Source organism: Felis catus, chromosome F2 (assembly GCF_018350175.1).
Source record: "Felis catus isolate Fca126 chromosome F2, F.catus_Fca126_mat1.0, whole genome shotgun sequence".
In the NCBI taxonomy this organism is placed as follows: domain Eukaryota; kingdom Metazoa; phylum Chordata; class Mammalia; order Carnivora; family Felidae; genus Felis; species Felis catus.
In genome coordinates, this window is record NC_058385.1 from 47,145,271 (window position 1) to 47,156,906 (window position 11,636).

The 11,636-nt window shown below is 41.3% G+C and overlaps 1 long non-coding RNA gene across 1 annotated transcript; it reads left to right on the forward strand.

The window, feature by feature from the left end:
• The first annotated feature begins 6,908 nt into the window (after positions 1-6,908).
• Positions 6,909-8,608, forward strand: LOC123383007. The gene is made up of 2 exons (XR_006592162.1): positions 6,909-8,207; positions 8,450-8,608. It is a non-coding gene; the product is annotated as an uncharacterized LOC123383007 (long non-coding RNA).
• Positions 8,609-11,636: the final 3,028 nt, after the last annotated feature.

Genomic DNA, 11,636 nt, shown 5'->3' on the forward strand with positions numbered 1-11,636 from the left:
TGCAGCGTGACATGTGGGTTCCTCCAACACAGTCATCAGGATACTTCAGCATACCTGGCATAGTTCACATTTGCAAGGTGTATGTGTGTGTATGCGTCAACCTTAGTGTTTAATTTCACTACTCGTCCGTCTCAGCAGGGCTTGTGCTTCCGGCGGTCTTTCTGCCCGTGAGGACAGGTATATACACAGATTCTTCTTGTGCCTGATCTATATTTTGACATGTGGCTTACACAGGTCAGACGTTTGGCTCACCAGAATCTGTGACCAGGGTAGTATATTATTATCTGGCCCACCAGGGGATTGGACCCAAAGCGTAGCCAACTTTTCTCACCAATCAGTTCAGGAAATGTGACATTTTCACATCAGCTGGGCCATTCATGCTACTTCTTTGTGTCTCCGTTTCTACATTTTTTTCCCCCAGAGATAATAACACCTCCGTGACACTTAATGGAAGCCAATATTTTGCCCGATAGAATATGTTGACTGCAGGCTGTTAACTGGCTTATAAGATAATCCAATTAACTGGAGAGAAAGACAGTATACAATGTTAAAAACAGTTGCATTGATTAAAACCTAATTATAACTAAGTTGAAAACTGGCTTTTTTTTAAAAGAACTTTTTCAGTTTGGAGGAAATTCAATAGGGGGAAAAGAAAAGGAAAGAAATTGAAAGAAATAGGAAGAGAATTTTTCCTGTTTTTGAGTCAAAACTTTTTGAGGAAACATATCTATTCCAACCCCTGTTTTTCTTACTCATCAATAAAATGCAGCATCCCATAAAATTTGCTATAATATGATGCTCCAGAGTTCTTTAATTATCAGATAAAGTCTCTTTTGCTGTTACATTATTATTGTAATTACAGTGTACTTTTCAGCTGGCCCAGCATTTTTTTTTTTTTCATAATATAAATGCTTAGTCTGATTTGTGATCAAAAAAGCGGCAGAGTTAAAAATTCAGGTCATAAACATGTATCGAAATGGGAATGAAAGTAGCAGTTCCAAAATATTGGAAATGCGGCTGAATAAGCATTTACGGCAGGGCGTGATCCTGAATAATGCCAATCTATCTGGTTGCTGCCTCGTTGGGAAATGGATGAGTCGACTCGCTAGACAAGTCCAACCGAGACTAACATGAGGTTCTGAAACTATGGGACAGCTCTCACCTTCTGCTCCCATAGGATGATGTTTGTCAGCTTAGAAAAAATTGCCAAGCACTGTGTTTTTCAATAAGACAAAACGGGCCATAGGGTTTTAATGTCAGAGCAGGGCTTTGGTATGATCCGTGGAGTTCGTTTCTGAGAGCAGCTGACTGATGTTCTGCATTTTGCAGCTGAATACTTCACATGCCATGTCACTGACTCCCTCACACCAAAACCTCAAGTGTCCCTGTGCCATGATGCACCTGCAGAATTACTAATGGACATTTTCCACCCTCTAAACATATGATCAATCTATTTGCTGAAAGGGATTCTGGCGCCACAAATGTGCGTTTTATTTTCTTATTCATCTTCTTCCTCCTTCCAAACAAAAAATAAGCTAGGCAACTGTTGAAAATTTCTTACATCATTCCTGCTTCATTGCCATCCCAAAGTATGTGTCAGAGAGGGGAAATGTAGAGGGACTGTCTTAATTCACTGTGCAGACTAATTGGGAATCCCTCTGGAAATTTATGGAAAACAAATCAAGGACTGCTCAAATGAAATAATCATGAGATTGATCCTATATATAAAACATGTTGATTTCTATGAATAACTCAAAATATCTAATCTGCTTACTTATTGGCCTCTTTGTAATTATAGGGAATATTTTTTCTTTTTCTCTTTACATCATTTACTTCTGTTACTTTGAATTTGCCTTCACAGCAGGTAAAGCATTTCCTTAATGCTTTTTCCGTAAAAAGAGTAGTATTTAAGGATCTGTTAGGAAGGAATTTAGAAATAGAAGAGTCCTAAAGTTTGCAGGAAACCATCAAAGACGTCCAAATAGCCAAAGCAATCATGAGAAAGAAGAACAAAGCTGAAGGCATCGTGCTCCCTGATTTCAAACTATATTAAAAAGCTATAGTAATTAAAACAGTGTGATATGGGCATAAAAACAGACACATAGATCAATGGAAAGGACTAGAGAGCCCAGAAATAAATCCATGCATTTAGTCAACTTATGACAAAGGAGTCAAGAACGTACAATGGGGGAATGACAGTCTCTTCAATAAATGGTATTGGGAAAACTGGACAGCCATGTGCAAAAAAATGAAAATTGACCACCACCTTATGCCATATACAAAAATTAGCTCAAAATGGATTAAAGATCTGAATGTAAGCTCTGCAACCATACACTATGGAAAACAGCATGGAGTTTCCTCAAAAAATTAAAAATAGAACTAACATATGATCCATCAATTCCACTTTTGGGTATTTACCTGAAGAAAACAAAAACACTGATTGGAAAAGATATGTGCATCCCCATGTTCACTGCAGCAGTATTTACAAAAGCCAAGATATGGAAACAACCTAAATGTCCATCAGTGGATAGAAGAATGGATAAAGCTGTAGTATATATATACAATGGACTATTACCCCGCTATAATAAAGAATAAGTTCTTGTCATTTGTGACAATATGGATGAATCTTGAGGGAATTACAATAAGTGAAATAAATTAGACAGAGAAAGGCAAATAATATATGATCTTTCTTATATGCGGAATCTAATATATATATATATATAACATATATATTATAAATATATATATTATATATATAACATATAAATATATAATATATATAACATATATATTATATATATATAATATATATAACATATATATTATAAATATATATATATATATATAATATATATATCTCAAGCTCACAGCTATGGAAAACAGATTGGTGGTTGCACAAGAGGGGGTGGGAGAAGGTTGGGGGTGGGAGCAATGGATGAACTGTTTTGTGAGGTTTTTTAGCTTAAATAAATTGAGTTTTAAAAAAATCTGTTACTAGTGGTGAAGCATGGAGAAGCTCCATAGCTGCTGGGCACCGGTGGGAGTGGGGAGGCTGTGGCCACGGTGAGCCCAGTGGGGGTGGGAGATGGTGCACTTGGTGCATCCTGTGAACCGTGAGAGGGGAGAACTGCAAAGTCTCTCTCCCAGAAGAAGGAAATTGTGCAAAGGCAAATCAGAATAAGCACCATTTTTTTTTTCTAGTAGCAAATATCCTCAGGCAAAGATTGGCGTTCAGATTTAAATCGGATTTAAATCACCCATTTAGTTCTATGTCTCGCAGAGTGAATTTCATGTTAAAGGTCTGCAGGTCTTTTCTATTAACAGAAGTTATCAGCTATTTGCCATTATTCATTTAAATTAGAAATGTGCATGTTTTCTGTTGAGTCCTTTCCTCTGCCACCTGGTGGATTTTGCGTAAAACTGCAGTAATAATGTCCTGAGTTGAACATGTCATATAATTCAGCCATAAAGAGGGAATGAGATTCTGACACATGGATAAGCCTTGGAAACATGATGCTAAGTGAAATAAGTCAGACACAAAAAGACAAACACTGTATGGTTCCACTTATGTGAGATATCAAGAATAGAAAAATTGGGGGTGCATAGGTGACTCAGTCAGCTGAGCGTCTGACTCTTGATTTTGGCTCACAGTTGTGAGATCGAGCCCCACATTGGGCTCCCTGCTGAGCATGCAGCCTGCTTAAGATTCTCTCTCTGTCTCTGTCTGTCTCTCTCCCTCTGCCCCTGCCCCCTGCTCATGATCTCTCTCTCTCATGGGGGGGGGGGGGCGGGGAAGACAAATTCACAGAGACAGAAAGTAGAATACAAGTTTCCAGGGCTGGGAGAGAGGGGAATACGAAATTATTGCTTAATGGTTATAGAATTTCTGTTTAGGGTGATGCAAGAGTTTTGGAAATGGATTATGGTGATGGTCACACAACATTATGAGTGTACTTACATGCCACTGAATCATACACTTAAAAATGGTTAAAATGGTAAACATCATGTTGTATGTATTTTACTGTAATAAAACAAATTTTAAAACACGTTAAATATCATTCTTCTATGATTAAGATAATTAGAGTCATTACTCTTAATGGGCTGTCAGTAATTGTCATGCGGTTTTCCCATGAGGCATCCCAGAACCCATGCCACATAGTTGATCATTATAAAGAAGATCATATTTTATTAAAGGAATAAAGTTATAATCGAGAGTTACATTTGGGAGTACATGAGCAAGGAAGTAGGAATGTGTAAGTTTCAGAGATGACCAGAAATACGCCATAAAAGCCAAGATGTTGTAACAGTTGTCACGGCTTAAGACTATTGTGTATGTTTACACACGAGATAGAGAGGGCATTAGGGGAAGGCAGCACCTGACTCTGGACACCCACCAGGGCAAGGGTGACCCTGTGCAAGGGGTCTGGTAATGTCAAATATGGTTCAGAAAAATGGCGTGCCTCAGAAGACAGAACAGTGGGGCAGAGAATCTGGAAATCTGGAAAGGGAGCCATGACAGAGAGGTACGCCTGTGATATAAAATAGACATCTGGGAGGCCGATATACGAGAGCCAATCTCCCAGCCACGGGGAGGGACAAAAAGCAGGACCCTAGTTCCAGGGAGGAGTTAAGAATCTACTCAGTTTTATAGATCAAGAACTTGGAAATAAGGAAAGCTAGCCTAAGTTTTGATACTATTTATATCCTTCAATTTAACAATTTGTTTATAGGGAATTGATTCCATAGAAGTAATTATTTAGCACAAAGATGTAACTATTAATACAAACATTTTAATAGCAACAGCACTTAAAATAATGAAAACTACTATTAACTGAAAGGCACAATAATAAGGAAATCCATACAACAAAACATGTAGTCATTAAAAATCCTATCATGGAAGAAATCCCAAAGGGTTGTAAATATGGTTTCGTTTCTGTAAATACTAGAGACTGTTCTTTGGTTAGACAGTACTTATGTAAGAACTCCACTGGAAAAAAATAAAAGGAGATTACACTGTCAACATTTTATATCAGAAGCCCTCTATGTTACTCAGAACTTCTTTTCATCGCAGAGAGAGATCATGGGATAAGAGAGGTCTTTCTTTTGCTCATTTCATTCATGTTGTTAAAATGTTTTATTACCTTTGTATGTTTTACTGAAAGAATGCTTTTATAAAGTCTTGCATGGATGCAGAGACCAAAAAAAAAAAAAAAAAAAACCTATATAAAAAACGTTTGCTTCTGTTATTGCCGAGGGGCTCTGCTCAGTAATAAATACCAGCTTCATTCATGTGTTCACTGAACACCTACCTTGTGCCCAGTTAATAGTAGACAGAGCCCTTGTTTATAGGTTGCTTACACTCTAAGGCAGGGAGGCAGACGACCAATCAGGACACTAGGCATGACTGTGGGCGGTGATTGATGCTATTTACAAAATAAGAGGAGACAGCAAGACTGGAGTGGCCACTTCCGGGACAGTTCAGGAAAGGCCTGATGACCAGCTATGTATGTCCACCGGGTGGAAGTGTCCTGCACTTGACACTTCTATTGAATAATAAATCATGTCATTTCATACAACTCATATTTATCTGCTCTGCGTTCAAGGATGGCAGGAGGCAGGTGGTGTATTATTGAGAAGGAGCTTTCAAGAAATGTCATTCTTGACTCACTTCACAATTTATTGAAAAGCCAGAAAAAGTATTACCAGATCATTCATCCAGACGTTACAAAATGAGCTTCCACATTTTTCTGTCCGGAAAATGTCTAGGACACGACTCTAAGTGGATCCTGCCCCAAAGCTGCTAGACCAGGGTGCAAATGCCTAACTGTGGTGCCCAGCCAGCGTGCCCACTTAGCCCGTCCTCTGCCTCACCTGTCCTCCACCAGACTCTGCTGTGCCGGTGCTTCTGCTACTGCCTCCAGAGTTGATGAGACTCATTCATTCAGTGGGCATTTCCTGAGTGCCTAGTGCACACCCTGTGCACACAGAGCTTGTAGCCTAGTAGAAAAGGCAGACAATTAAACAAGCAATTACAACAAATTGTGATCATGCGATAATAAGCTGCTTCAGGGATTCTGAGCATAGAGCACAGGGAGAGTCACGGGAAAAGGGAAGCCAAGGACTTGCCAGTTCTCTTTACCCATCATTTTTCTAACAGAACATTTTCAAACCTACACTGAGGCGGAGAGAATAACAGAATGAAGTCCCATCTCCACCGGCCTGCTTCAGTGACTATCAATTCATGGTCAGTCTTGTTTTCTCTACGCCTCTTCCATTTGACCAACTCTCCTCCCCTACTCCTTGGATTATTTTGAAGCAAATCCCAGATGTGGTTTTATTTGAAAATATTTGTGTATTTATTTTATCTTCAGCTCCCGGTACAATATCTGCTCATGGTCGGCACTCACTGGCTGAACTAATTTGTTTGCTAAACCAATAAACACTTGAGTGGACAGAAGAAAGGCACATATGAAGGACGTTGTCTGCCATATTGGAGTCTGGACTCAGTTCTGTGGCTGCTGGGAAGTCAATGCAGGGTCTTGAATCAGAGAGTGACATAAAGTAGTCACTCTGTCTAAAGTGGAGAAAGAATTAGAGGTGGAGGCTGCATCCACAGAGGGATTTTTAGGAGGCTATTGTACAAATCCAGGCAACCAGATTACAGTTATGTGTGGGAGAGGCTGAGTAGCTGGAAGAAGTGAAAGGGGGCTGGGGAGGAGGCTGGAAAAAAAAACCCAAATTAACACCTAGAGATAGAAAGAGGAAGAGAAGGAACATAGCCAATAAGGCAGAACAACGAAAAAGAGCCAGAGAAAGAAGAGGGTAAGAGTATAAACGAGAGGATGCTGAGGAATATGGAGGGAGAGGGGGGGCATAGGACCAGGGGTCTGGCAGGTTCTTACGTTGATCTCACTGTGCCATGCTGGGCAAATGCCCACTGAGAGGAGGTTGCCCATTTCCTGCCAGTTCTCTTTGCCTCTCTGGATTGAGTGCCAGCTATTCTCAAGCCAATATTTGATCCAAGAAGGGAGGAGGAAGGGAGGGAGGGAACAAGGGAAGGGCAGTGCCAATAGTTCTCAGGGATTTGCGGGTATCCTAGAAGCATCTGGGCAATGTGAGAGGAGGTGAAATCTAGGCAGGAAAAGAGCTAGCAGGAACCAGACTGAGGGGGAAGAGCCTCCAGCCAACTGGGAAGAGGTTCAAGGCCAGGTCTTCTCTCAGAGGGAGCTGGAGGGGGAACAGAGCTCTGGGCAGATGACCAGTGTCCCTGGCACATCCAAGTGGTATTTAATAGAATGCAGGCAGCTCAAGGCTCCCATAGATACTGGCAGCAGGGGAGGGGGCAGCCACCCTGTCCTCAAGCACACACTGAGCCCCAGGTATGGAAGCCACTTGTTGTCCCTACCCCCCTCTGCCAGACTTTCAGGTTCAAGGCCTTGGCAAAATAGATCTTACAAGTGAACAAACAGCCTTTAGAATCCAAAGCTCGGCAGGAAGGGGATGAATATTTGAGATATTCCTATTTTCTAAACTGGCGAGATTAAATACGGTTTCCTAGCCTCCATGAATATCCATTTGTCTTAGGGGTGCTGTGAAGGATTTCCCTCCATACAGCTGCCCTCTTACGACATTGCTTCCTCTGCGGTCTTAGGTGGGTAAGACCTTGGGTGGTGGCTGACAGTCATTGGTCAAGTTTGTTGCCGGGGCAGAGTGACTGGCCGTAGCTCCTCAGCAAGGATGAGTTGACTTTATTCTTCTTCATTTTCCTTCCAGGCCAACCAGAGGCTGCCCCCTGCAAATGTGTTTACTTTACAGATTCCACCTTCCCTTGGGTGGAGGCTGACCTTTGACCGGGGTGAGCAGACCCATTTGGGCAATGACCTTGAGGTATGCTCCCTGACCTAGCTTTCACTGGCAGCAAAGGTGGAGTTTTGTTAGCTCTCTGCTACCTCTTTTGTCCAGAACTTGGGGACTTGCTCTTCCTGGATCCCTGGTGGACCTGGAAAATGCTATGGGCAGCCAGGCTTCTGCAGGCAAGCCTTGGCCTCCAGCAGAGGAAGAAGATGTTCTGGCCTGCTGTGTCATTCCCTTGGGGCTCCTGGTGACATCCCTGACTGTCTTTTTGGCTTCTTTGTGACATATGTGGACAAGTCTCTCCCAAACTCTTCATGGAGATATTTGCATCAAAAGAGAAACTAACAGCAACGGTAAACAAAAGGGACCACAAGCAAGGGACTGGTGGATGTTATTCAGATTCCCTGTCCCAAACCACACATATTTTACAGAAAAGGGAACAGCCACCCTTAGTTTATCTTGCTCAAGAACACTGATTGCAATCTATTATGTACTTTGTTCCTGTAAGACGGATAACCTGTATCACTGCAGGTCCTGAACTGGGAAGTTCAGGCCCCATTTGACAGTGTTCCTACTTCTCTCCTTGTCCCTCCAGATGCCGCAGGATCAGATCGAACATGAACCTCTGCCCTTGGGTCTGAACGTCTGGACTTAAAACCGGTGCTTCTAATGGTACAACATAGTAATAGCTCAGCGTGTGTTAGCAGAGAATAGTTCTGGATAATGACATTTTCTCTAAAATGTGACAACTGAATTCCTGAAGTTCATAGTGTATAGCCATTTTAAAAAGAAAGCTTTCAACAATATGTACTCATTACCCTGCCTTAGTTAACAGAGTGGGCTGGAGCAAGCTTAAACTTGTGTTAATTTAGAATTGCCATTGGATGCTCCTGATATCATACTTGGCCCATGGGAGAACGAAACATAGCCTGTTGCTTCTCTGACTTCCATCACATTACCTCCTAGCCAGCCATCTGTGTCCCTGCTTCTATTTCAACAGCCCATGTTTAATAGTCAAGTTTAATAGTCTTTCTTTTGTACCACTCTCCCTTTAGTAAGCTCTCTAAAGCCACAGATATTCATAGAATGAGAATTTTTAGAGCTAGAAGGAAATTGGAGCTCCCAATTTGTCACCAAGGGCAGGACTGCAGGTTGCTAAGGAAACCTGACAATCCAGTGTTGGTACCACTAAGTCAAGATCGCTTTCTCTGTGCCTCTGAAGGAATCAATTATCAAGACTTTGTCTCAATCGGCATTGTTGAGGTCAGTCTTGTAAACTAATTTACAGCTTATTTTCATGGTCACTGTTAACCTGGAACCAGGCCCAAGGAGGAGAACACTGCTCCACCCAGATCCATTCCCACCTACCAGAAGTGTCATACACAGAGACTGGAACTCTCTAAGTTCCCATCCCCAGTTCACGTGCCTCTTGAGTCCATGTGAGATAGAGCCATAGGTAACACTGAGCATTTAAGATGTGTATGAAACAGTCCGAGCCAAAGATTAGGGAATCGTGATGAGAACAGGAGAGTGTCCAGATCCTCTCCGTTGTTCCAACACGAGAATTGGCAGGTTTGGTGACTGGCTTCTGGGTGAAGTAGGGGGACGGTCCCAGATAAGCCAGCTCTCTAACTTGGGTGTGGCACAAACCAAGACTTAGAGCACACAGGTAGGAGCTATTTTAGAAGTGTAGATAGCAGGTTTCTCTTTGTGCACATATTTCAGGGGATGTGTAGGGGAAATACAGTCCCTGGCTTAAACACTCAGACTGTAACTATTCTGGAAGATGTTTATGGAATTTCTCCAACTCTGAAGATCCTGTGGTAGAAAGAGGCAGGACACATTGGTTCTCTTGGACCAGGTTCTTCCACTAACCAGCTATGTTTCCCTAAGCATGTCATGACTTTCCTGAAATTTCTGAAACATGTTTTACATATTTAATGAGAATATTTTCAAGGTCTGTTTTTTTTTTACTTTTTTTACTTTTTTTTTTTTTTAATCTTTATTTATTTCTGAGAGAGAGAGAGAGACAGCGTGTGAGCAGGGGAGGAGCAAAGAGAGAGGGAGACACAGAATCCGAAGCAGGCTCCAGGCTCTGAGCTGTCAGCACAGAGCCCGATGCAGGGCTCGAACCCAAGGACTGTGAGATCATGACCTGAGCCGAAGTCAGACACTTAACCTGACTGAGGCACGTAGGCGCCCCTCAAGGTCTGTTTTAACTGTGACATCCATAGCCAGGTCTCCTTTTCCAGGGTGGTATATTCAATCAATGCGTTTATGTATTGCCACTGAGACAGCTATGTTGGCCTCACACTCACAGCCTCATCAGCTGAGTCTGGTAGAATCTTTGTCTCTCTATTGGGTATTGCCCACCGCGTGCGATTTGAACCTAGCGGATTATGTGCTGGTTGCTCTGCAGTAGCTGGAGGACTTAGACTTCTAGCACTGTGCTAATTCACTTGCCTTACCATCTCTGCCACTTATTTGCTATTGTGCAACCTTAGGAAGGGTCTTTTGGTTTTGCTTTTGCTTTCTTTAAGTGGTGGTAAAAAATCACATAATATAAATTCACCATTGCGGCCATTTTTAAGTGTACAATTTAGTAGCTTTTAGTACACTCACAATGTTGTGCAACCATCACCCCTATCAAGTTCCAGAATATTTTCATGATCCCCCAAGGAAACCCTGTTCTCATTATGCAGTTATTCTTCATTTCCCCCTCCCCCAACCCCTGGCAACCAGTAACCTGCTTTCTGGCTCTATGGATTTGCCTATTCTAAATTTTCATATAAAAGGGATCATACAATATGTGTCCTTTTGTGTTTGGCTTTTTCACTTAGCATAATGTTTTCAAGGTTCATCTATGTCGTATATATGAACATATATATATGTGCGTGTGTGTGAGCACTTCATTCCTTTTTATGGCTGAATAATATTCCACTATATCCATATACCACATTTTGCTTATCAATGCGTCCGTTGACGGACATTTGAATTGTTTTCAACTTGTGGCAACTGTGAGTAGTGCTGTTATGAATGTTTGTGTACAAGTTTTTGTTTGAACACCTGTTTTCAATTCTTTTGGGTATGTACCTAGGGGAGGAATTTCTGAGTCATGTGACAATTCTATGTTTACCTTTATGAGGAGCAGCTGAACCATTTCACATTCCTACCAGCAACGAGTGAGGGTTCCAATTTCTCTGCATCCTCACTAGCACTTGTTATTTCTTTATTCCTTTATTATAGCCATCCTAGTGGGTGTGAAGTAATATCCCCCTGTGGTTTGGGTTTGTATTTTCCCAATGACTAGTGATGTTGATTATCATTCCATGTGCTTGTTGGCCATTTGTATACCTATCTATTAAAATCTTCTGCCCATGTTTTTCATTGGATTGTCTTTCTGTTGTTGAGTTTTAAGAGTTCTTTATATATTCTGGATAGTAGGCCCTTATCAGATGCATGATTTGCATATATTTCTCCCATTCTGTGGATTGTCCTTTCACTTACTTAATTCTTTGATTTACAGAAGTTTTATTTTTGATGAAATTCAACTCATCTATTTTTTTTTCTTTCATTGTGTTTTTGGTGTCATATCTAAGAAAACACTGCCAAACCCAAGGTCACGAAAAGTTACCCTTTGGTTTTCTTCTCAGAGCTTTATAGTTTTAGTTCTTACATGTAGGTCTTTGACCAATTTTGAGTTAATTTTTGTATACGGTCTGAGGTGGAGGTCCAACTTCATACTTTGCAGGTATATACCCAGGTATCTTGACAATACTTAG